Below are 26,639 nucleotides of genomic sequence, written 5' to 3'. Positions count from 1 at the left end.
TTATCACTTTGCTGCTTAAAATTTATTCTACCAGATACCCTAAATCATTTCTCTCAAGTTCAAATTTCCATAGATCTCTATGGCAGGGGCAAAATTCAGCCAGTCTCTTTGCTAAAGCATAAGAAGAGTTACCTTTACTCCAGTTCCCAACAAGTTCCTCATCTCCATCTGAGACCACCTCAGCCTAGAATTTATTGTCCATACCACTTTCAGTGTTTTGGTCAAAGCCATTCAACAAGTTTCTAGGAAGTTCCAAACTTTCCCACATTTTTTTATCTTCTTCTGAGTCCTCCAAACTATTCCAACCTCTGCCTATTACCCAGTTCCAAAGTTGCTTCCACATTTTTTGGTATCTTTCCAGCAGCACCTCATTACCTGGTACAAAATTACCGTATTAGTCTGCTCTCCTGCTGCTAATAAAGCCATACCTGAGACTGGGTAATTTTTAATAAAGAGAGATTTAATTGACTCACAATTTCACATGGCTGGAGAGGCCTCAGGAAACTTACAACGACAGTGGAAGGAGAAGCAAACACACTCTTTGTCACATGGCAGCAGGAAGGAGAAGTACCCAGCAAAAGGGGAAACACCCCTTATAAAACCATCAGATCTCATAAAAACTCACCCATTATCATGAGAATAGCATGTGGGTAACCACTCCCATGATTCAATTACCTCCCATCAGGTCCCTCCCATGACATGTGGGGATTATGGGAACTACAATTCAAGATGAGATTTCGGTCGAGACGCAGTCAAACCATATCAAGTTCCATACATGTGAAGACAGAAGTCACAAAACAGAACTTCAAAGTTTGTTAAAAAAAAAAAAAAAAAAAGGAAATGCATGCCTCCTCAATTTCTTTTGGCATCAAAGGCAACTATTGGGATATATATTTTGCTTCCTAACGTGCTATGCTTTATTCTCACAAAAATTGTCCCAGAGAAAGATGAATCATCCTTACTGTAGTCTTCAAAGCATTCTTCTTAGCTTGATGGGTAAACTGAAATGCAGGTATACCAGTGGATATATATAAAATACTATCACCCTTAATAAAAGTTTTTTTCTCTCTCGCCCCATGTAGTCTCACTCAAGGGTTCTTTCTATTCATTATTTGTATCAGCAGTGCCTTTTTTTTAAACATATGAGACAACACGAAATGTCCTTTGGGAAAGTTTTAGACTCAGCATAGAGTTTTAGATTTTCAACAGTGTCAAAGACCCCAGATGTCAATAAAAAATATGATATTGAAATTAGTCTACTAAGTTCTAGGCCTGCTCATTTATTAGAGACATTTACACTCAATTGTCTGATGTATAATGGAAAAGTAAAAGTCAATATGAAAGTTTCATTTGGCATATTGGGAATTAAGAACCCAAAGCAAAAACTTTGTGTGGTTGTGTTGATGTTTCCTTGTTGCTATTGCAGTTAATATGACATCTATTACTGTTCATTGATAGATAATTAAGGAATTACTTAAGGATCCTTTTCGAATAATAATTAATCATCATCAACATGCTGGCATCTCTCTGGGGATAGATGCTGTAGCAAAGATAACAGTGAGTAAAGCCAACCATCAAGCTGAAGAAGCAGTTCAGGAACCAGATTCTCTCTTTTTTACTGGCAAAGTAGAGGACTACAACTCTGCATTTGTTCTCTGGAAAGTTTTGCAAGCAGAGAAATAAAGACAATAATTGAATAATGTAGAAGTGGTCCCCAACCTTTTTGACACCAGGGACTAGTTTCGTGGAAGACAATTTTTTCATGGATGGTGGGTGGATGGTGGTGATGGCTTTGCAATGAAACTTTTCTACCTCAGATCATCAGGTATTAGATTCTCATAAGGAGTGTGCAACCTAGATTCCTCACATGCACATTTCACCACAGGGTTCAATGAAAATCTAATACCGTTGCTGATCTGAGAGGAGACAGAGCTCTGGCCATGATGCTGGCTCACCCACCCCTCACCTCCTGCCATGTCGCCTGGTTCCTGACAGGCCACAGACTGGTACTGGTCAAGGACTGGAGGTTGGGGAACCCTGATGTAGGCAAGTAATAATGTACCAGGCATCGTATAGTTGTAGTTGTGCTGAGTCTGATTATAAGATAAATCCTCATGCTATGTACCACATTCAGAACAATATGAAGAAGAAAGTGGTCCTCAAGTGAGAGAAAGACCTGGGGGCCACTTGAAAAAAAAAAAAAAAAAAAAAGCTAAGAGCCAAAAAAGCTAGTGATTGGTAGTGCAACAAATTAGCAGGTAATGTTAACACCAAATCCATAGAATTTATATATAAATTAATAAAAGTTTCATGTTCTATAACTCATTGAAGTATTCTGAAATGTAGAAGCCTCCCTCATCCATTCTTCTATCCATTAATTTTATATACCAAAAGAAAAAGACTGGACTTTCAGAAGTAAGATCTACAATCTGAGTTCATATTTGTTATCTTCTATGTATGCTGCTCAACAGGGTAAACACAAGCCACATGTGGTATGTACATTTACATTTAAATCACTTAAATTTTAAAAAATCAATTATTTAGCTCTGCTATCCATATTTCAAGTTTTAAATAAGTACATGTGGCTCAAGACTGCCCTACTGAACAGTGCAGATATAGAACATTCCCATACTCACAGAAAGTTCTATGGGGCAGCACTGCATGCCAGGTAGGTGATATCCAAACATAGCCAATGCTGCATTTCAGTATCTATATCAAATGGCTTAAGAATACTTTCTTATATAGCTTTTATATCAAGGATACTATTATTTGATAAACAATAAACTTTGTTTTCTAATAAACGGGGTAAGGGCTCTTAGATATTTATTCTTCTTTTTATACCTAGTACATAACCAGTTAAAATCTTCTCTTCTATGAATAAAACTTCAGTTCTTCCCCCAATATTATACCATATGGGCTCACAAAGATATTTATTGTCCTAAAACTCTGATGCATGACTTCAATTTCCTGATCAAAAAAATTCATTCTGGCCACGCGAGGTGGCTCGCGCCTGTAATCCCAGTACTTTGGGAGGCAGAGGTGGGCAGATCACCTGAAGTCAGGAGTTTGAGACCAGCCTGGCTAACATAGCGAAACCCCGTCTCTGCTAAAAATACAAAAATCAGCTGGATTTGGCAGCGCGTACCTGTAAGCCCAGCTACTCGGGAGGCTGAAGTAGCAGAATCACTTGAACCCGGTAGGCGGAGGATGCAGTGAGCCGAGATTGCGCCTCTGCATTCCAGCCTGGGAGACAGAATGAGACTCTATCTCAAAAAATAAAAAAAAAATATTTCATTCTTACCACTTCTCTACCTCTTTCACTTTCTCCATGAATGGCCTACATATAACTGATGTGCCTGGAAATTTATGATCTTCTACAGGCTTTTCCTTACTGTTTTTTCCTGCCTTTTCTACTTCTTTATCTCTACTGAAATCATTCCTCCCAGGATTTCTGTTCTCTTTCCCTGCCTTACCCTGCTATTTTTTTTTAATCCATATAATGCTGTGCTCCTGCACACTTAAAGTAAATCAATCATATTATTAAATATTATTGAAGGCCAACTCCATTAAGCATTGCAATATAACATTCTGCATTCCAATCAACGTTTAAGAAACCCATAAAGTCCTAAAAATTAACATTTTCACTTAAAAGTTTCCTGTCCTGACAAATGTACTAAATTTTCTCATTTAAACTTCGATGGTATATACTATAAGCACCCCTCATTTAATGGTTATCTCATCATAACGTTTCATATAATATGAGTTTGTGACTAGCCACGTATTATTTTCAAAAGCTAAAGGTAAAACTGAAAGAGACTGCAACCAGGCTTTATCTGCCTTTGTGTCCTGTGTGGCCCTACACATGGCATCTTGTAATTATTAACTTGCTTTGTTCAAAACATTCATTTTATTAATGACAATGTTGGTTTTAATTTACCATAAATACATTGTAATTTTACAAAATAACCAAAACTTCACTGTCCTTTAATCACAAGCTGTGGCAATACCCAGATATGGGAAAAAAAAACTTAGAGAAGACTTTCTTGGGCCAGGAACGCTTGTATATTTGCCAAACCATACAGTAGAACTTTTGGCTGATTCACAAATAGTTCACCTCTGATCCCTGCCAACGGATTCGCAAATAGTTCATCTCTGATCCATACCATCTGTCTCCTACCCATTTTCTAATATCCCAACATCATCAGTACACTGCTGTTTCAGGAGGTTATTCAAGAATCAAAGGAAAAATGCTCAGCAGTCTTTGCTTATGGAGAGAGCACCAGTTTAACATCACTAAGTGATCCTATTGAAGCTTTCCATACTCTCTGGGCAACAGAGGCATGAGTGTAAAAGATACTAAAGGTTTTCCTCAGAGACATTCAATTCCCTAAGAAGATTATCTCATCTCTGCCAATTCTTTCCTTCTATTACTGGAGTAAAGGGAGGCTTCATAAAGGGGCAATTTGTATGTATGGATGTTATTGCAGTAAATTCTCAAACTGAAATTTCTCAGTAAGCTATTTTGTGGACTACCTGGTGTAAGAATGAATGTAGTAGACATAATTCTAAGGTGGCCCCGAGGTATTATTACCTTAATTGTGTTATGTTATGTAGCAAAATGGATTATGTATATTTAAGTTTACTTAATGGACCTTAAGTCATATAGGTTAAAATATACAGGTTTTCAGAGTGAATTTAATCTAATCACATGAACCTTTAAAAGCAGAGTGTTCTCTGACTAGTAGTAGAAGAGGAAGTCCTACAGATGTGAAAAATAAGGGATTTGATACAAAGAAGTTTATCTTTGCTGAGAAGACTAAGAGGCAGGGTTCTGAGAACAGCTTATAGCATCTGAGAGAAGTCCCAACAAGAAATCAGGGGCTCAATGCTACAAGTAACTGAAATCTGCCAATAAACTAAATGAGCTTAAAAGCAAGTTGTTCCCTAAAAGTTAAAGCTTCCAATAAGAATCCAGTCTGGACAAAACGTTGATTTTGGCCTTATGAATCAGTAAGCGTAGAACCCAGATATCTGACTTACAGAACTGAGAGATAAATAATGAGTGGTTTTTTAAAAAATTATTTTACTTTAGGCTCTGGGATATGTGTACAGTACGTACAGGTTTGTTACACAGGTATACATGTGCCATGGTGGTTTGCTGCACCTATCAGCTTGTCATCTAGGTTTTAAGCTCCAGATGCATGAGGTATTTGTCCTAATGCTCTTCCTCTCCTTTCCCCCAACCCCCCAACAGGTCCTGGTGTGTGACTTTTCCCTCCCTGTTCCTGTCCATGTGTTCTCGTTGTTCAGCTCCCACTTATGAGTGAGAATATGCGGTGTTGGGTTTTCTGTTCCTGTGTTAGTTTGCTGAGAATGATGGTTTCCAGCTTCATCCATGCCTCTGCAAAGGATATGAACTAATTCTTTTTTATGGCTGCATAGTATTTCATGGTGTGTATGTGCCACATTTTCTTTATCCAGTCTATCATTAATGGGCATTTGGGTTGGTTCCAGGTCTTTGCTATTGTGAATAGTGCTGCAATAAACATACGTGTTCATGTGTCTTTATAGTAGAATGATTTATAATCCTTTAGGTATATACCCAGTAATGGGATTGCTGGGTCAAATGGTATTTCTGGTTCTAGATCCTTGAGGAATTGCCGCACTGTCTTCCACATGGTTGAACTGATTTACAATCCCAACAACAGTGTAAAAGTGTTCCTATTTCTCCACATCCTTTCCAGCATCTGTTGTTTCCAGACTTTTTAATAATCGTCATTCTAACTGGTATGAAATGATATCTCATTGTGGTTTTTATTTCCATTTCTCCAATGACCAGTGATGATAAGCTTTATTTCGTATGTTTTTTGGCCGCATTAAGTGTCTTCTTTTCAGAAGTGACTGTTTATATTCTTTGTCCACTCTTTGGTACAGTTGTTTGTTTTTTTCTTGTAAATTTGTTTAAGTTCCTTGTAGATTCTTGATATTAGACCTTTATCAGATGGATAGATTACAAAAAATTCCTTCCATTCTGTAGGTTGCCTGTTCACTCTAATGATATTTTCTTCTCCTGGGCATAAGCTTAATTAAATCCCATTTGTCAATTTTGGCTTTTGCTGCCATTGCTTTTGGTGTTTTAGTCATGAAGTCTTTGCCCATGCCTATGTCCTGAATGGTATTGCCTAGGTTTTCTTCTAAGGTATTTATAGTCCTAGGTTTTATATTTAAGTCTTTAATCCATCTTGAGTTAATTTTTGTATAAGGTATAAGGAAGGGGTCAGGTTTCTGTTTTCTGCATACGGCTAGCTAGTTTTCCCAACACCATTTATTAAATAGGGAATCCTTTCTCCATTGCTTGTTTTTGTCAGGTTTGTTGAAGATCAGATGGTTTTAGATGTGTAGTGTTATTTCTGAGGCCTCTGTTCTGTTTCATTGGTCTATATATCTGTTTTGATACAGTACCATGCTGTTATGGTTACTGTAGCCTTGTAGTATATTTTGAAGTCAGGTACCGTGATGCCTCCAGCTTTGTTCTTTTTGCTTAGGATTGTCTTGGCTATACGGGTTCTTTTTTGGTTCCATATACAATTTAAAGACTTTTTTTCTAGTTCTGTGAAGAAAGTCAATGGCAGGTTGACGGGAATAGCATTGAATTTGTAAATTACTTTGGGCAGTATGACCATTTTCACGATATTGATTCTTCTTATGCATGAGCATTGAATGTTCTTCCATTTGTTTGTGTGCTCTCATATTTCCTTGAGCAGTGGTTTGTAATTCTCCTTGAAGAGGTTCTTCACATCCCTTGTAAGTCATATTCCTAGGTATTTTATTTCCTTTGTAGCATTGTGAAAGGGAGTTCACTCATGATTTGGCTCTCTGTGTGTCTGTTATTGGTGTATAGGAATGCTTGTGATTTTTGCATATTGCCTTTATCCTGAGATTTTGCTGAAGTTGTTTATCAGCTTAAGGAGTTTTTGGGCTGAGACGATGGGGTTTTCTAAATATATAATCATGTCATCTGCAAACACAGACAATTAGACTTCCTCTCTTTCTATCTGAATACCCTTTATTTCTTTCTCTTGCCTAACTGCTCTGGCCAGAACTTCCAATACTCTGTTGAATAGGAACAGTGAGGAAGGGCATCCTTGTCTTGTGCCTGTTTCCAAAGGGAATGCTTCCAGCTTTTGCCCTTTCAATATGATATTGTCTATGGGTTTGTCATAAATAGCTCTTATTATTTTGTGATATATTCCATCAATACCTAGTTTTTTGAGTTTTTACCATGAAGGGGTATTGAATTCTGTCGAAGGCCTTTTCTGCATCTATTGAGATAATCATGTCGTTTTTGTCATTGGTTCTGTTTATGTGATGGATTATGTTTATTGATTTGCATATATTGAACCAGCCTTGCATCCCAGGGATGAAGCCGACTTGATCGTGGTGGATAAGTTTTTTGATGTGCTGCTGGATTTGATTTGTCAGTATTTTATTGAGGATGTTCACATTAATGTTCATCAGCGATATTGTCCGGAAATTTTCTTTTTCTGTTGTTTCTCTTCCAGGGTTTGGTGTCAGGATGATGCTGGCCTCATAAAATGAGTTAGAGAGGAGTCCCTCTTTTTCTATTGTTTGAAATAGTTTCAGAAGGAATTATTCCAGCTCATCTTTATACCTTTGGCAGTATTCAGCTGTGAATCTGTCTGGTCCTGGGCTTTTTGTTGTTGTTGTTGGTAGGCTATTAACAACTTCCTCAATTTCAATTGAGTGTTGTTTTAAACCAGTAAGCTTGACGTAATTTGCCTTGCAGCAATATAAACGTCATAACAACATTCACAGACACTACTACCACTACTACTAATGCTATGACTAGCAAACGTTTATATTGTGCTTATTTAATGCCAGGAACTCTTCTAAACACTTCATAAACATTAATCAAAACTCATAACAACTCATGGCGAAGTTACTATAATTTTTTCCAACACAGATGAAGAAATTAATGTGCATGAGTTTGAAGTAACTTACCAAAGTTACAAAGGTAATAAGTGGTAGAACTGGCCTTGAAACTCAGGAAACTTGACTGCAGATGACCTGTTCTAAATTACATCTTATATTAACATATTTTTATGATATTATTGCAATCACACTCATTACATTTGTCTAAGACTGTTTGTATGTCGTTTCTTCTTTTATATATATATATATATATATACACACACACACACATATATATATATGTAAACTCCCAGATGTTTGGTTGCTAACCTGAATAAATTTGTTCATTCAGCAAATATTTATACCATGATTTGATTGCTGATCTATAGAAATCATAATGGCTCTCAGAGCATTAAGCAGAAAATGTTAAACAAAATCAACACAGATTAAATTGGAGGTCTAGTAAAGGAAAGAGCAATACACAAATAAATAAATGCCACAGCATACTTTTTTTTTCTGTGATTAGGTTGCTAGCTCAGTATTCAAAATCAGCTTTCTTTTATTACCTATAACCCAGTAGACTAATAGTGTTTTGGTCTTGTTATTGCTTGGGAGTTTTTTTTCTTTGTATTTTCATTTTCTTTGTTGTTTTGTTTTGTGTTTGATTTGCTTGTTGTTACACTGTGTATTTACATGAGGAGTTAAAATATAATATTGTAAATAAATATTTTCAAGAATAAGTAACTGTGTAAATGGATAAATAAAAGAATCTTCCTTATCTCACTGGTTAGGTAATAAATGTTTTTAAGTGATTTTCTCATTGAGAAGGCAAATATTTCCAGAGTACAAATAACAGTCTTCAAAATCAAAGTTGTTTTGAGGTTGCCTCTTCTGAATAGATATTATTGCTGAGTATATTAGAGCAAAATATCATTATTTCTGCTCTAAGATTAAGTGAACACCAGATAAACTGAAATATTAATCAATAAATATATTCATTTATTGATTAATACAAATACAAATTAGATAGTGAGTAAGTAAATCAAATTCCAGAGAAGGACAAATCTTTACTAAGTAAGCAGAGACAGTAGGCCATTATAAAATCTAGAGGGTTTGCTGGGTCTGGGAGAACAGGATATTGGAAGAGTACGTTTGTGCTAGGCAGGTAAACATTGCCGATATAAGGAAAAACAGGTGAGCACCCAATAGCCACATGTAGACTAGTGTGGTAGACTGTATTCTAGAGGTGCCTATACCACAGAGTTAGTATTCCCTGCACTTTCTTCCACTTTCCAATTCTTGTCCATGGGACTTCTGCTGCGTGAGAAGAGAAAAAAAAATTGGGGTGTAGGGTAAAAAGCAGAAAAATATCCTGAGTCTCAGAGGGCTTAGATCCCAAAGCCCAGCTTTAAGAAACTCCTCCAAATCACCCACAAGATATTAGATATCAGAGCAGAATTAACAATAATTAATGTTCTAATAGGTGTCTGACCCATTACAAATTCTGAATAGAAGGAGTAACAGAACAAACCCTCACTGTAGGTGCCTGACAGTAGAAAAAAAAAAGCTATTTCTGAGGGAACATTTTCTACACTAGTCTCTTTTTAATAGAATATGTCAAGTATAAGTTATAAATATTATAAGATATGAGGAGACATGAAAATATAAACCATAATCAAACCATCATTAATTAGTAAAGTCTATAAATGGCTCATGTTGAATTTAGAAAACAAGGACTCTAAAATAACTACTAAAATATGTTAAAGAATTTAAAGAAAAGCACGGGGAAAAGTGAGTGGAAAGATGACATAATAAAGAAAAATGTGATACAAATTAATTTTTAGGACTAAAAAATATAACACTTATAAAGAATGTACTGGATGCAGTTAACAGCAGAAATAGCAAAATGGATGTAAGGTCTAACTGAGAACATGTTAGTGAAAAATTATTCAGACAGCAGAGAAAAGGAAAAAAGAAAAAAAGAAGAAGGCGGCACAAGAAACATACGTGTAACTGAAATCCCAGAATGACAGAAGTGAAAGTAGAAATCACTGAAAATCTAATGGCCGTGAATTTTTCAGAACTGATGAGTGATATAAACAGCTCCAAAAAAGCTCAGCAAATTGCAAGCAGAATAATTACAAAGAAAACCACATCTAAGCACATAACAGTCAAAGTGCTGAAACCCAAAAATAGAGACACGTTTCTTTAAATATCCAAAGACAATTACACTAAAAAAAGCAAAGAAAAATAAAGCAGATTCCTCCTCAGAAACATTAAAAGAAAGCAGTCTTTAAAAGTAAGAAAGCAGTCTTTATAATAAAAGTGTTATCTGAGAATCGATTATCAAGTAATAATATTCTACAATATTAATGACATGAAGATAATTCTCAAATACACCAAAGTTTAACACAGGGAGTAAATTTACACAGTACCATAAAGGGGAGATGAATTATAAATGAAAGCATACTATTGTAAATCCCTTACATTATTTATAAAGGATAATTTACAAAAAATTCAAAGTGAATTATTATGAATTAAAGATTTTACTTTAATCTCTAGAGTGGCCATGAAAAATGCAATTTAAAAGTTATACTGAAGTAGTCAATAGAAGGATTAAAATACTGAAAGTACTAAATGACTAAAACAATACTACTACCTTAATCTAAAGAAAGAAAAACAGAACAAAAAACGATAAGACACATATTATACACACAGCAATTGAACACAATTAAAAACAATAATATTAATAATTACATTATTTGTCCGAGTACTTAGCACCTTAATTAAAAGCTACATACACACACACACACACACAGTGGTCAAAACACCAGAAGAGCTAGTGTAATATTCTTTTGAAGTTCAATAGATTACAAACTATCTTAATAATAATTGTATTAAAGCTAGAATGGCTATATTAATATCAAAGAAATAGAAGAATTGGATATTTTATATTGATAATAGGTCAAGTAATCAAGACAACACAAAATCATAAATATGTACACACCTACAAACATACGAAGTTAAATCAATGGTACCGAAAGAATATATGCTCAAATCCACAATTACTGTTGACAATTTAAAAACATATTTCAATTAAAAGCTCAGAAGATGTGTTTGTTTCTTATTACTGCTGTACCATTTACCAACCAAAAACATACTAACTTGAAATATTTTTTTTTTCTACTTGTTCTGGTGATCAGAAGTCCAAAATGAGTCTCACTGCAAAACTCAAAAGAGTGTCAGTAGGCCTGCATTTTTCTGTTTTTCTGGTGGCACTAAAGAACAAGTTCCTTGCCTTTTCTAGCAGCTGAAGGCTCACATTCCTTGGTTTCTGGCTCCCTTCTTCCATCGTCAAAGCTGGTAATGACAGAGTCCCAACATCCTCATCTGTCTAACTCTTGCACTTTAAAGGACATTTATGATTATATAGGGTTCATCGGGATAACATATTCATTATAAATTTAGATGAAGAACAATCTTTTGTTTTGTTTTGTTTTGTTTTTTGACACAAAGACTCATTCTGTTGCCCAGGCTGGAGTACAGTGGTGTGATCTCAGCTCACTGCAACCTCCACCTCCAGGGTTCAAACGATTCACCTCCCTTAGCCTCTCGTGTAACTGAGATTACAGGCCATGCACCACACCCCACTAAATTTTTGTATTTTTAGTACAAATGGGGTTTCACCATGTTGGTGAGGCTGCTCTCAAACTCCTGACCTCAAGTGATTCACCCACCTCGGCCTTCCAAAGTGCTGAGATTACAGGTGTGAGCCACTGTGCCCGGCCTTAATTTCACAAATTCAACTCCCTTTTGGCAGGTGCATAACATTTTTACAGGTTCTAATTATTAGGACATGAACATCTTTGGAGGACTATTATTCTATCACAGACCATAAACACACATCTTAGTCAAATTTACAAAACATCACATCCAAAAATGCAGAATCCATATTTTCACAAGGGTACAAAAATGTCTCAACAACGTAGGCCATATGCTGGATCATGAAGCCAGTGTCTAGTAGATTTCACTGACCAAAATGGAATTAAACTAGAATCCAATAACATAAGAATATATAACCTTCCCCTGCTCCTGTACTTGGAAAGCAAACAATCCACTTCTCAATAACCTGCAAATATATTTTCATGTGTTTATTTGCTAAAAGTATATTTTCTTTGATGAAACATCCTATCAAGCATTTGTCATTTTTAAAGTTAGGTTGTTCAGTTTCTTATCGTTGATGTAATTTTTCTAATGTATTTTGAATACAAGTTCATTTTCAGACAGGTGAGTTGAAAATGCTTTTTTCTAAATGTGTGACTTGTCTTTTTATCTCTTAATGGTGACTTTCACAGAGATAAAGGTTTTAATTTAGAGGAATTCCAACTTTTCATTTTATTTCTCTGTGGATCTTGCTCTTGGTGTCATATTGAAGAATGCTTTGCTTAACCCAAGCTCACAACAATTTTCTCCTGTTTTCTTGTAGTACATTTTTTACAGAAGTCTCCTCTTATCTGAAGTTTTGTTTTGGAGGTTTCAGTTACCCTCACTCTGATAATAAATGAGTATCATAAAATAAGATATTTTCAGAGAGAGAGAGAGGAAAAAAAAACTTGCACATAACATTTATTACAGCAGATTGTTATAATTGTTTTATTTTATTATTATTGTTATCAGTCTCTGTGTTTAATTTATAAATTAAACTTTACCATAGATATGTATATAGAAAAAACCAGTGTGTGTGTGTGTGTGTGTGTGTGTATTTAATTACTGTATTAGTTCATTTTCATACTGCTATAAAGAATTGCCCAAGACAGGGTAATTCATAAAGGAAAGAGGTTTAATTGACTCATATTTCTGCATTGCTGAGGAAGTCTCAGGAAACTTACAATCATGGTCGAAAGCAAAGGAGAAGCAGGTCCCTTCTTCACAGCGCAGCAGGATGTAGTGAGTGCAAGCAGGGGAAACACCAGATGCTTATAAAACCAACAGATCTTGTGAGAACTCACTCACTATCATGAGAACAGCATGGGAGAACCTCCCCCATGATCCAATTACCTCCACCTGGTCTTGCCCTTGACATGCAGTGACTACGGGGATTACAATTCAAGGTGAGACTTGGGTGGGGACACAGAGCCATACCATATCAAGTACTATCAGTGGCTTCAGGCATCCACTGGGGGTCTTGGAATGTATCCCACACAGTTAAAAGGAGACTACTGTATTTTGCCTTTCAGTAGGTTACTGAAGTGCTGTTATATTCCTAGTTTGGTGAAAGCTTTTATCATGAATATATGTTGAGTTTGTCAAGTGTTTTTTCTGCATTTATTATTATACGGTTTTTTTTCTACTTTGATCTGATAATATGACAATTATATGAAGTAATTTTCAAATATTGAGCCACCCTTGTATTCTGGGGATAAAGCTGAATTTATTGTATTATTATGCATTTTTATATATTATTGTATTCAATTTGTCAACACTTTAATTACGGTATTTGAATCAATATGAGAAATACTATCTTCTAATTTTATTGTAATAACTGCATATGATTTTGGTATCAATATAATACAGTTTTTTGTCTCATTAAAAAATAAAAGGGGAGTACTCCCTCTTCTACATCCTAAAAAAGACTGTCAATTTTTTTTTTCTGTAAGTTTTTTATAGAATTTGCCACTAAAACCATGTGAGCTTGTGGTTTCCTTTATGGAAGATTTTAATTAAACTTCCCTTTCTTTGCCTCTTTTAAAACCATTCAGAATATTTTTTCTTTAAGCAAGATATGATATTTTAGGCCTATAATAAAATTGGTTAATTTCATTAAAATTTTTGTATTTATGGGTCTACTTTTGTTTGTGGAATTGCATTATCATTGTTTCAAAATCTGTTATTTCTGTAATGATACCAATTCTTGCATTCTGGACATGGATAACTTGTGTTTTCTTTCTTTTACTTGGTAAGTTTGATAGAGCTTTATCCATTTTGTTGATCTTTTCAAAGAAACTGCCTTTGGTTCTATTGATTTTTCTTAATGGATTTTCTGCTTTCAATTTTAGAATTTATGCTCTTATACTCATGATTTTTATTATCTTCTTGCTTTATATTTAAATTGCTGCTGTTTTTCTCACTTTTTCTTTTTCAGTGTAAGCTTAGGTTATTGATTTGAGATTTTTGCTTCCAATATAGACATCTAGTGGAATAAACTTCTCTGTAAGCTCTGCTTTTTAGCTGCATGGCACAATTTTTGATACACTGTATTTTCATTTTTAATTAAATCAAATTATGTTCTAGTTTCTTTTGGGATTCCTTCTTTGACTCATATTTTATTTATAAATGTGTTGTTTAATGTCTTATTTGGGAATTTTTCGAGATTTTTTTTTTCTTTTTTTCTTCCGATCTCTTATTTAACCAGATTATGGTCAAAGGACAAATGTTAATTAATTTCAGTTTTTTAACTTTCCTGAAAGTTGTTTTATGGCTGTATAATATGATCAACCTTGGTAAATGCAAATGTTTCATGTAACTTTGAAAGTATTTCTTTCAATTGTTTGGTCAAATGTTTTAAAATGCCAAAGAGTTAAAAGCTAGTGGATACTATTATTCAGGTCTGTAATATTTTGATTGCTTTATGTCTACTTGTCCTATCAATTGCAGAGAGAGGGGTGCTGAAGTTTCAGTTATGACTGCAAGTTTGTCTAGTGTTTCTTTTAATTACATTAGCATTTGGTGTTTATAGCATTTGCATTTTATGCAGTTATTGATATAATTCAAATTTAGGTCTACTATTTATTGTTTTCAGTTTTTTCTCCTCCTCTCCCATTCAACCTTTCCTTCCTTCCTTTAAAATATTTTTAGTTTTTTACATCTCCAAATGTAATATACTCACGAACTTTTTTTTTTTTTTTGCTGTGGATTATTGTACTCTAAGCAGTATAGTATGCACATCTAAATTATAGTCTTCTTAAAGTCATCATTTATAATATCATAGAAAATATAGCAGTTTTACTGCCATATGAACTAATTTTTCTCTCTTGATATAGCTTTAATTTTCATACATACTACATATTACAACTTAAAGTCCACCAGTAAATGTTACAATATTGACCTTAAACAGTCAAACATATTTTAATGAATTTAAGAGGAGAAAGATCATTTTATATGTTTACACTTTTATATTTATGGTGATTTTTTAAACCATTTCTACTGTTCTTTCTTCACTTATAAAATTCCATGTTTCCCACTGGTATTACTTTTGTTCAGCCTGAAGAACTTCCTTTAACAATTATTTTAGAGCAAATCCACTGGTGACAAATTCTTTCAGTTTTTTCATCTAAGAATTCTTTATTTTTCTTTATTATTGAAGTATATTTTCACCTAGTATAGAATTAGGTGTTGACTTCCATTTTTTTCCCTAAGCACTTTGAACAGTTTGCTGTCTTCTTTATTTTGTGATGCTATATTTCTATTTATTCAAATTGTTAGTTTTGTATGTAATGTTTTGACTTCCATTAAATGCTGAAAAGTTTGCTTTTCTTTACCTTTGATTTTCTGAGGTTTTCTTTGAGTTTATACTCTTTGGGATTTGCTAACCTTCTGGAATATGTAATGTATGTTTTTCACTAATTTTGAGATGTTTTCAAACAATATTTCTTCAAATATTTTTGTTTGTGTTTTTGCACAGATCTCTTTCCTGCCTTCTTCTGGAACTTAAGTGACACAAATATTAGATATTTGATATTATTCTACAGGTATGGTTGGCACTGTCTAATGAATCTCAATGTATTATTTTCCCTCTGTTCCTCAGTTCTATATTGAAGTTTCTATGTGGTAATCAAAACACCTTGGTCACCAGAAGTTGACTTTAAGAAAGTTTTATTTAATTAATCGATTAAATGTTTTTAACTTACCAGATATTCCTGCTTTTTTATATGTCAAGTACCATTGTAATGCATCCTTGAAATATACAACATGTTGGAAAAATCTCTGTTCTGTTAAAGTTCCTTAGAGGATGTTAATTTGCCCGTTTTATCAGGAAATTAAGTCAGGTGTGGACTGAAATTTGTGTGGGCAGTGATTCCAATGTTAGTTTAAATTTCAAAGATTTTTCCAGGCTATTTGGATTCATCATGAACATGGGCCACTCCAAAGTCAGAGACATGAGTGGTGCTTTATGTCACAGTTCTCTTCTCACAGCCTTTGTTTGATGTATGCTCTACATCCTTGGATATCTTTCATGTATGTATGCACAGCTTATTGGTTAACCTATTCCTTGTGTTAGATCTACACCATGTTACTAAAATCTCTTCAGCAGCTTTCTTTAATCAGGGTTTTCGTCCACACTCTCCAGGGTCCAGAGACTCATTTTTCTGGTTAATAATTTTTTTAAAAATCATTTTTAGTGCCTGGGAGAGAAAAGATCAAAAGCAAATAAAACAAGGTGTTTCCTCATACTATGCAGCTCTTAGGGGCTCTTTTCTTAGTCTTCCAGTCAGAACTAGAAGATTTTTCTTACAGGGCTTTTCTGTGTGTGTGTGTGTCTGTATGTGTGTGTGTGTGTGTGTGTGTGTGTGGTGTCTGTACCTAGTTTCTAGTTCTATAAGTTGGGTCAACATTGGAACAATGTCAAAACATAAATGAGAAAAAAAGCAAATGAAGAGGAAAGTCCCCATAGTACAGTGTGTTCTTCAAATTTTGACTTGTCTCCCAAATCTACCCACCGTTCTTTACTTTTCATTGTTCTCCTGATGTTGCTTTTGAATGTTCTCCAGATTTTTTACGTGAAATTAGTGAGAGTGATAGGTTTATAGTGATGCTATTCCATCGTGGCTGGTGTTGAAATAATACCCTAGGTTTTTAATTCTAGTAATTGCATTACCAAAAATGCCAGGAATTCTGTCTAGGTCCCATTGTTTGCCAGACAGAAAGTCATTTACTGACTTGAGTGCTGAAAGGGAAGAAGGCTTTAATCAGGTTCTGCAGCCTATAAGTAAGGAGATCAGTCTCAAATTCATCTCCTCAACTGGGTAAAATTAGGAGCTTATATAGCAGGGAAGAAATGTAACTGCATGAAAGAAAACAGCAATTAGGGAGGAATAAGTAACAGGAGTTGGTCAACAGGAAGCAGGTGGTCAGTTAGGCAATCATGACAGGTGAGGGGTCTGACATCTCATTGTGCAAATACACTGACCTGATGAGTTTCGGTTCCTTGATATTATCTGGGAGGCCTGATGGTTGGTTTCCTGAGAAAGAAACTCAGATAAGACAAATATCTTTCTCAAGGTTCAAGACTGGGAGGGTCAGTTTCTATGTTTATTCAAAAGAAACCATAAACATCAGTTCTAAGGGACAATTTGGCCAATTGCCATCCTCCTTTCTGTTTATCAATTGTTCAATCATGGGGAATCTGGTAGTTGATCTTTCTGGCTGCTTCATGATGAGGAAGGGCATTGTGGCCACTCCATACCATAGGTGACCATATGGCCATCCAAGAATGAAAGGTTAAACTAATACTATATTTTTTTCTGAAATACAATCTTTCTCCCTCCAGTCCTCCACTTCCACCAAAGACAAATCGCAGCAGGGCCAAACTACCTAAAAAATAAGCTTCAGGCCCACTGTACTTGGCCTGATTATCCACGCATAGTGCAGAATGAACCATTGTTCATATAGGCTCCTCTAAATTCGCTTTGCAGAAACCTCTCACGGGTAATCCCGCACGTGACCTCCAAAGGTCTCTCAAGCCCAGTCAAGGATCCATCTGCACCTGCAGACACTTATAGGAATTGGGAGAACCTTTTGTTTCTTGAGGCCCCAAAACAAATTGACGATCCTAGGCCTGTCAGAAAGTGACTCTCTCTATTTACCACAGGACAGCAACCCTCTAAAGACACCGCACAGATAAGGTATAAAGCCAACCCTTCCAAGAGGCTCTCATTAGCTCTATAAAGTCAATTTCAATTTTTTAGAGCAATCTGCTTATATCCAAAAACATGCCATTCCAGTCAAATTAATGATAAAATAATCAGTGCCTCCAATTGTGTCCCATTATTAAAATACTCTTATCGAACTTATGCAAAAAACCACACTCTCATGAATTAAGAACATTCATAAATACTTATGAATTCTGTAGAAATCAGGCAGAGATAGAGAAATATGCCTAAAATTCTGTTTATAAGGGTATACTTTACTCAATAGTTAAAGGCTATGAATAATACAAAAGAAAATTGTTCTTCAGACCCTGAAAAATAAAGCAAAAAGAATCAGCAATATTTCAATCTATGCAATCAACTCTGGCTCTGCTTCATATTGAGTTAGCCATATTATGAACACATTAGCCTTTTAATTGTAGTCTTGGAAGTTTTCTCTCTAGTCCAATGGCACGATCTCCTAAGTTCTGAGAAACTTGCATTCAAGAGTCCTTTAATGAACTCCCCCAAAAAAGCAAGCCCTTGATTATAGCTGATTATAAGCCATTTTTTGAGAAGAATTAAACAAATTTTTAAAAAGAGACTAATTGTGGATGACAAAAGTCTTAGGACAGCCATAGTTAAAGACATAGTTGACAAGGAAATTTGGTTGCTTCTGTGGTATATCACAATTAATAATAATAAATCATTACTGCCAAGATATATTAAGACATGTAAGAATTTCAGGAATCTCAGGCAATCCTGGAACACATAGTAATAACACATCTATATCAATGTAATTCAAAGAAAGTTAACACCTCATATTTAACAATGTTTCCTGTATAATTCTAACATATAATATAACCCGAATGCATCTCTCTTGGACTTCAGGGGCGCTAACATCGAAAACAAAGTTTGCAGTCAAAAATACTGAATTTAAAACTTCAAATTTTGCTTTCAGAAAGTTTATCAAAAATCAGAGGTTTACAAACTCTATGTCACAAAATAAGATCACAGATCACTATGAGATAGCCATTTATTGAGACAAAATGATAAAACGAAAGCATTTACACTTCGATAGAGAGGAGATTTAGTTTCCCAAACATTAAGACCTAATAAAGACAGCATGAGGCCAACTAAATCTGTCACTCCCCTGTCCCTTTTTTCTGCAGTTTACTCAAAAGATAAAAATGTTATATTATCTCATTAATATTGCACAAAATTTTGTTCAAAACAGAAAAAACAAATTTTCCTTTGGAAGGTGTGTTATTAATGTTAAAGCTATTTTAAATAAATTCTTATAAATAAATCAATCTAATTTTAATCAGTTTTACTATAAGGTAGTATTTCCATAAACCTTTAATAACCTTTTACAATTTTGTATTAAAAAGAAGGTCCGTGCTCCAAAAAACCTGGTTATTCTGACACAGGAGTCCACATAATGGCCTTGCATCTGTGTGTTTTTGATATTACTGTTTAATTTATAGAAAAACTCTGAACTAATTGTATCCCTCAGAATTAGCCCTTACAATCTCACATGTTCACCTCTTCTGTGATCGTCTCTGGGCCCAGAGGAATTAAATAGGTTTTATTTTTGGACCTGTGTCTCACAAAAGCAGTTGATTTTGATTGTCACCTTCTTCCACATCTGAAGTTGAGACTTTGGTGTCAGTGATTTAAGATATAGCAGAAGTTGGATCCTTTTTTGGATACGGAAGTCAAAGTGCTGCATTTAACGTTCAGTTAATAAGACATTTACACTGCAGAAAGTCCTACCATTCTCTCCAACACACCATAAATTAAAACACTGTGATTTGGTGTCTAGTAGCTACTGACTGCAGCACCTCAAACCATTTTATTACAGTGGTTAAGTTATGCCTTGTGTATGTCTAATTGCTAGCATTCCAGTAACAGAACAGTGACCAAAAGCATAAAAAATGTGACAGGTCATATGCCAAACTTATCAAAGTAAGACAATGAACTTTTCTCTTTATCAAGAAAAAGGAAATGCAAATATCAATTCTTGAAATTCAGTATGAGTATAATCTCCTTACATTTAAATGTTATGCAACGAAACAAAGACAACGTAAGAACAACCACACAATAATTTCTTGCCAACTATTTTAAAAGACTATTATCACATATTTCCAAGATTGGTTTCTAGATACAGTACTGACAACTGATTTGGTAACTTTCACCACTGCATTCTTCAAACTGGAGCAACGATTGTATATATTTTATTTTCAATTGCATACATGAAGGCTTAACAGTGATTTTAAAATCACTAAAAAATTTAACTTTTTGTATTCCTATCCAAGTGAAGGTCACTTAATTTTAATAATGGTAAACACAACTAAAATAATTTGAGAAAATCCCAATCAATATCATTTTCTTTTTTTACTCTTTCTTTCCTTCCTTTCCTTCCTTCCTTCCTTCCTTCCTTCCTTCCTTCCTTCCTTCCTTCCTTCCTTCCTTCCTTCCTTCCTTCCTTCCCTCCCTCCCTCCCTCCCTCCCTCTCTCTCTCTCTCTCTCTCTTTCTTTCTTTCTTTCTCTTTCTTGTTAGGATCTTGCTGTGTCACTCAGGCTGAAGTACAGTGGTGCAATCATAGCTCACTACAGACTCAAACTCCTAGACTCAAGGGATCCTCCTGCCTCAGCCTCCCAAGTAGCTGGGATTATAGGCATGCACCACCATGTTTGGCTAATTTTGTTAATTTTTTACAAAGACAAGGTCTCACTATGTTGCCAATGCTGATCTCAAACTCCCGGATTCAAGTATGCAAGTTTCAAGTGTTCCTTCTATCTCAGCCTTCCAAGATGCTGGGATTATAGGAGTGAGCCACTGTACCCAGTCAATTTAATTTTCTTAAGAACAATTATAATCTTTTTAGAATATTAAGACTTTGTATGCATATCAAGTATTTCCTAATTACCTAAAGGAAAAGATCTGAAACCAATTCAAATTATTGACTGTATTAAATTATCTTGGAAATAAAAGTTATTTTAACATTTCTTCTCCCCTCCACTTTTCCGAATAATAAAATAAATAATGTATCATTTTTGTTTAGACTTTTAAAAATCAGTATTTTACCTTTTATTTTTGCCCAGGAAACTGAAGCTCTTATATCTCTCTAAATCCTTAGAGATAAACAAAACTATTCAATTTTATTTATTTTTTAAATTGCTAGTGTGCTCTTCATTTTGTGGAGGCTTGACAAAGATAGCTTAGGAATTTTAGAAAAATAGAGGAAATGATGAACTGTTGGAAATGCATAAGAAACAAAATGACTATTCATAGAAGCAAACATAAACCTTCCATTATAAACTAACATATATCAATGATTTTATATATGTATATATAAATAAAATGCAAAACTAAAATATATCAATGATTTTATATATATATATATATATATAAATAAAATGCAAAGTAAACAGCAAATAAATAAATAAATCTTGAGATGCCAGGAACCACAGAACCCCAAAGAGGGTGTCACATCCCTGACTTGGGGAGCCCATAGGTCTGGGCTCCCTGAAGGGCCACAGCTCTTCTCTCCTCGTCACCTACAATATGGGAAGTGAGGGGTGTGTTTCAGCCCTGCTTGTGTTAAAGCTCTTTCAGTCCCTCCATTAGGTGGGTCCCGAGTTCTTGTCCTGTGTCCAGGAGGAATGAGATACATGGATAACTGGAGGAAGAGCAAGGCAGAGACAAGCTTCGAGTGACAGAAGAGCTCTAAGGAGAACCGAACTGGGTAGCTCCTTTCCACAGGCAGGTCATTCCCACGTCTGTGTGAGTCTGACTGAGTCCAGGGTTTCTATGGGCTCAGAAGGAAGAGGAAGTACATGCCAATTGGTCCATGGGTAGCCAAGGGTGGGCCTGGAAAAAGCACCATATATTCTCACTCCAGGCCACAGACTCTACCCAGAACTGGCAGCCCAGCCACCCAAGCTTCAAGCTATCCCTGGCTTGAAGGTGGGGTTTCACCAGGGACCCTCCCTTTTCCAGCCAGGAATCTGTCTGCCTCCGGCTGCCATTAACATGTCATCCACAGCGCCCAGGTACAACCCTGGCCATGCCTCCCCTGCTGGAACCAGTGTCTTTGTAACGGCCTCTCTAGACAGGCTTCCGCTGCCATCAGCAGGAAATCCTGAACTGTCTATCACATGTTAGCATTTTATATATGAGAATATTTCACCATTTTTAAAAGCATGATTACCCATATCATAATCCCTTCTTTATTGCAAATGACCCAGACATCCAAGAACCATCAAAAGTCATTTGAAGATTTTAAATTAAATTTAAATTTAAACAGAAAGTTCACCCACAAGCATGTATTCCATTTATACGTACTCAATTCTTTCATTTTTGTTTGCAGTTTATCTAGATTACTTCTCAAAAATTGGTATTAGACAAAGTTAGCCAACATTTCAAGTAATTGCTTTGTTAACCATTTTTATTTATAGCTTGTAAACATCAGGTGTTCACCTAAGAAACGAGAAGTTAAATGCATGGGCATTTTTGCCAATAACTCAGATTTGGCCGTTTTTATTAAGCTAACAACGTTCAATTAGTCTTATTTGTCACACAAAGATAATTTTGTTTTGGCTGGCTTTATAGTTTACTAACCTGTGCCAAACCCTTACATCTCAAAATATCTATCAGAGATAAACATATAACCCAGACAAAAATGTATACTGACACTGTTGAAGATATATCTATTTTTATCTTACCTCTAATTTTAAAGCTAGCTTGTTTATTAAAGATGTACTTAAGTCACATGAAATTGAAAATTGCTTGAATTTATTTACTTCATTTATCAGTGCTCTTTTATTTATAAGTCAATTTGGTAGGCATAAGAATAATAATTGTACATACATATAAACACATCTAACCATGTATATAGACACATAAATAGCTTTTACCTTGGAACTTTAGCCATGTGATAGCAATACAAACTCCCCAGCCTATCAACACGTTCTCAAAGCTAAACTTTGCTTACCTCATTGAAAGGTGACAATGTGTTAGCAGCCCTCACTCGCTCTTGGAGCCTGTGCCTTGGCATCAGCTCTGGCCACCCTCGAGAAGCCCTTCAGTCGGCAGCTGCGCTGTGGGGACCCCTCTGTGGGGCTCCCTCTGTGGGGCTGGCCGAGGTTGCAGCCAGCCGGCTCCCTCTGTTGGCTGGGAGGTGTGGAGGGGGAGGCGCGGGCGGGAGCCTGGGCTGCGCGCGCAGCCCGCAGGCCTGGCGCGGGTTCCTGCGTGGGCGCAGCCTCTGAGGGCCCCGCACTGGGCGGGGCCTGGCGGAGCCTGCTGAGCTTGATCAGCGACGAGCTCCCTCTGCGCTGCCTTTATGAAGCCTAACACTCACGGTGAAGGTCTTCAACTTCATTCCTGAAGTCAGCGAGACTACGAACCCACCAGAAGGAAGAAACTCTGGACACATCTGAACATCTGAAGGAACAAACTCTGGACACATCATCTGTAAGAACTGTAACCCTCACCATGAGGGTCTGCAGCTTCATTCTTGAAGTCCGCGAGACGGAGAACCCACCAATGCAGATGCATCATTACTCCAATAGGTAATCCAATTAAGTCTGTGAACCAAAATTTTGGGTAAAGCAGTTTCCATGGCAATTTTATTTTTAAAGGCGAAACTTCTCCAAACTCCAAAGAACACTGGATCCAAACAGCACCACAGAACGTCCTGTACTAACGAGGCCAAACCGTGCTTAGAACATAGCATAAAAGCCTGAATACACTGAACTCCATCAGTTTCTTATTCAATAGCAAAATGAGGCCTATGGAGAGGCCAGACTTCTCTAGATTCCAAAGAACATTGATGCCAAACAGTGTTAGAAAAGAATATTCATTAATTGTATTGTAACTTCGTATGACTGTATTGACACAGTACCCAATCACCCAAGCACAATCCGGCTGCTGCAGTAAATAGGGCCCAAGGGTGTCCAAACTGAAACAGTCAGGGCACTTTCTTCTCTTGATCAACTGGGCTTGTTCAATTTGCATATAAAAATTCCTTCAGAATTATTCAAATTGAGAGAAACAGAACTGGCTTTCTGGTACCCACAAATGATACTCACCGTTCTAGTCATGTATGTCAAAAATAAAAGGCTGTTCTTCCTACCCAATCAGGAATATATTTGGTGACTGCAGTGGTGGAGCCACAGAGTGAGAGGCTGAAACCCACATCTGGCCAAAAAATGGTTAGGCAGCTGCTTAGGACGACTTTAGAAACTCCCCTGGCCCATAGCAGCTAAGCCCTGAGTAAGGTGCTCCCAATCAGGGAACTAAAATCTATTAACAAAATGCTAGGGTTAAGTCTAGGTGCCATTGCTCACTACACAGAAAGCCAGTCACTGAGAGAATGACTATTGCTGGGCAAGGCGGCTTTCATCGGGTTCTGCAGCCAAGGAGACAGGAGATTGGCATCAAATCCATACCTTCAACTGGCTAAAATTAGGGGTTCATATAGCAGAAAACAAATGTAACTGCATATGGGAAAACAAAAATTACAGAGGGTTAAGGAAGAGAAGTTGGTCAACAGGAAGCTGGTGGTAAGTTACACAATCACAAAGGGAGAGGGGTCTAGCATCTCATTGTCCAGATGCAATGGTTTGGTAAAATTCTGTTCCTTGGTATTATCTGGGAGGCCTAATGGTTAGTTTCCTGAGAAAAAACTCAGATAAGAGAAACACATCTTAAGTTTTAAGTCTGGGAAGGTCATTTCTCTGTTTATTTAAGAGAAAGCATAACATCAGTTTTATGAGACAATTGGGCTGGTTTCTATTTTAGTATTCATATCTGGCAGTTTTGTTTTGTTTTTCTTTTTTAGTCTTACCATGTTAGTGGAATATTTCCATGTTTCTCTCAGATTTGTTACGGTTTATCATCTACTTTAAAGAGAAAAAACAGCACCAATTTGCCAAAAGACACAGTGCTCTGAGGCTACGTGGGTCAGATGCTACTGTCTTCTTGTTATTGGTTCTAGTTTTAAGTTTTTTTTTTTCTGCTGTGCTTACTAGGATGCAGCTGCTTATTAGTCTTTACTTTAACAATTATATTTCATCAGTTGGAATAAGCTCAAATTAAATTCCAGGTTTGACAGTCATTGGCTTGCCTAATCCATGTGTAACTATGTAACCCATCCATGTGAAGGTTAAGAGGAGCTTTTTTTTTCCATTTGCTTCTCTTTTCTATCTCCACTTGTATACAGTCACAGCAGCAATTTCACATGGTTAGAGGTAGAATGTGGAAAACAAGTTTAAAACTGGTTTATCGTTAGCTAAAAATGTGCAACATCTGAAAGTCAGAAAATACTTCCAGAAGAGCAACTGCATTGGTTGGGTACTATGTTATATTTGCTCTCTAGCCTTCAAGTGTTTGTTTATGGATAGAGATATTATGAATGAAAGTGGCTTTACTGTTTATTACTCCACCTACCTCTCTGATTAAACTCTGACCTGAAGCTTAGCCTGCAAGTTTCTTCTCTTTTTGGATCTTCAATATGTGTTTGTCAATCCAATATTTATTTTTCTTATTTTCTAGCGGAAAGTTTGGTTTACAAACTAGCTGTCCACTAAAGTGAATTAGAAATGTTTCAACCAAAACTCTTTAGACACAAAGACAATTTGCTAGAAGACTCAATGCTCATCAGTACCCATCAACTATATGAAGTATTCCTCTCTTAGGGGATGACAGATTCTTTTAATAATGTATGCCTAAGAAAACATCTTTATTCATTATACAAGCTATTTTTAACTCAGAAAAATACAATTTAAGAAACAGTTATGCCACTGGGTTTTCTATCTTCTAAACAATTATAATTTTGTAAAATCTGATGACTTTGAAAGTATGTGCCCCCAATCCTTTCTTTTCAGTTTGAAATGCTCTCTTTTTATTCACATTCCTTGATGATAACTCAATATTCAGTTTAAAGTATAATTTGCTAATAAGTAGTAAAGTCAAGCCCACAATTGTCAGTAAGCTTTATTACTGAGGATGTATTAAACCAAGTGAGAAGGGAAACAAATTAATGAATCTAATTGTTCTCCACTCCAGGCAGTAATGTTCAGAGGTTTGCAAATTAAGCAAGATTTTCACAGAGCGACTAAAAAAAGGGGGACTTTTAAAATAGTCCCAAGTATGTTGCTTCTTGACATCTGAAGAACCCAAGGGCCAATTTCAATTACTAGAAGACCCTCTCATATTTCATTATCTAATAGAGTCTTAGTTTTCATTTCTATCAAGAGACTGATTCCATGCTGATAAATTTACAGCTTAAAATCTTTGCTAATGCCCATACTCATTTATTATAAAGTTTATTAAGATTAAGACACACATCCTCAAATATTCTGTAATTTAGTTTTTATTAATTACAATAAGATTAACTACAGGATATATAAGAAAATGAATAGTATGCTACATTGCAGTATGCTCATTGTAAGAGGTGATAATGTACTAACAGCCATCGCTCTCAGCACCTCCTCTGCCTCAACGTCCACTCTGGCGGTGCTTGAGGAGCCCTTCAGCCCATCACAACACTGTGGGAGCCCCTCTCTGGGCTGGCCGAGGCCAGAGCCAGCTCCCTCTGCTTGCGGGGAGGTGTGGAGGGAGAGGTGTGGGCGGAAACTGGGGCTGCACGTGGAGCTTTGCCGGCTGGCAGCACTCAGGGGCTTAGCACCCAGGCCAGCAGCTGCAGAGGATGCGCTGGGTCCCCTAGCAGTGCCAGCCTGCTGGCGCTGCAGTCAAATTCTCACCGGCCATCAGCTACCTCCCCGCAGGGCAGG

General features: G+C 36.1%; 1 long non-coding RNA gene across 1 annotated transcript in view; it reads right to left on the bottom strand.

Annotated features, from left to right (window-relative positions):
* The window catches only part of LOC126934778 (uncharacterized), a 127,005-nt gene extending 104,090 nt beyond the window's left edge, over positions 1-22,915 (bottom strand). Inside the window, exon 1 of the long non-coding RNA XR_007719113.1 lies at positions 22,838-22,915. This is a non-coding gene — a long non-coding RNA (uncharacterized LOC126934778). The remainder of the gene's footprint in view (positions 1-22,837) is intronic.
* Between the last annotated feature and the right edge of the window lie 3,724 nt (positions 22,916-26,639).

Source organism: Macaca thibetana, chromosome 14 (genome assembly GCF_024542745.1).
Source record: "Macaca thibetana thibetana isolate TM-01 chromosome 14, ASM2454274v1, whole genome shotgun sequence".
NCBI lineage: Eukaryota > Metazoa > Chordata > Mammalia > Primates > Cercopithecidae > Macaca > Macaca thibetana.
The sequence above is the reverse complement of the archived record's forward strand: the minus strand, read 5'-3'. Positions and strand labels throughout refer to the sequence as shown.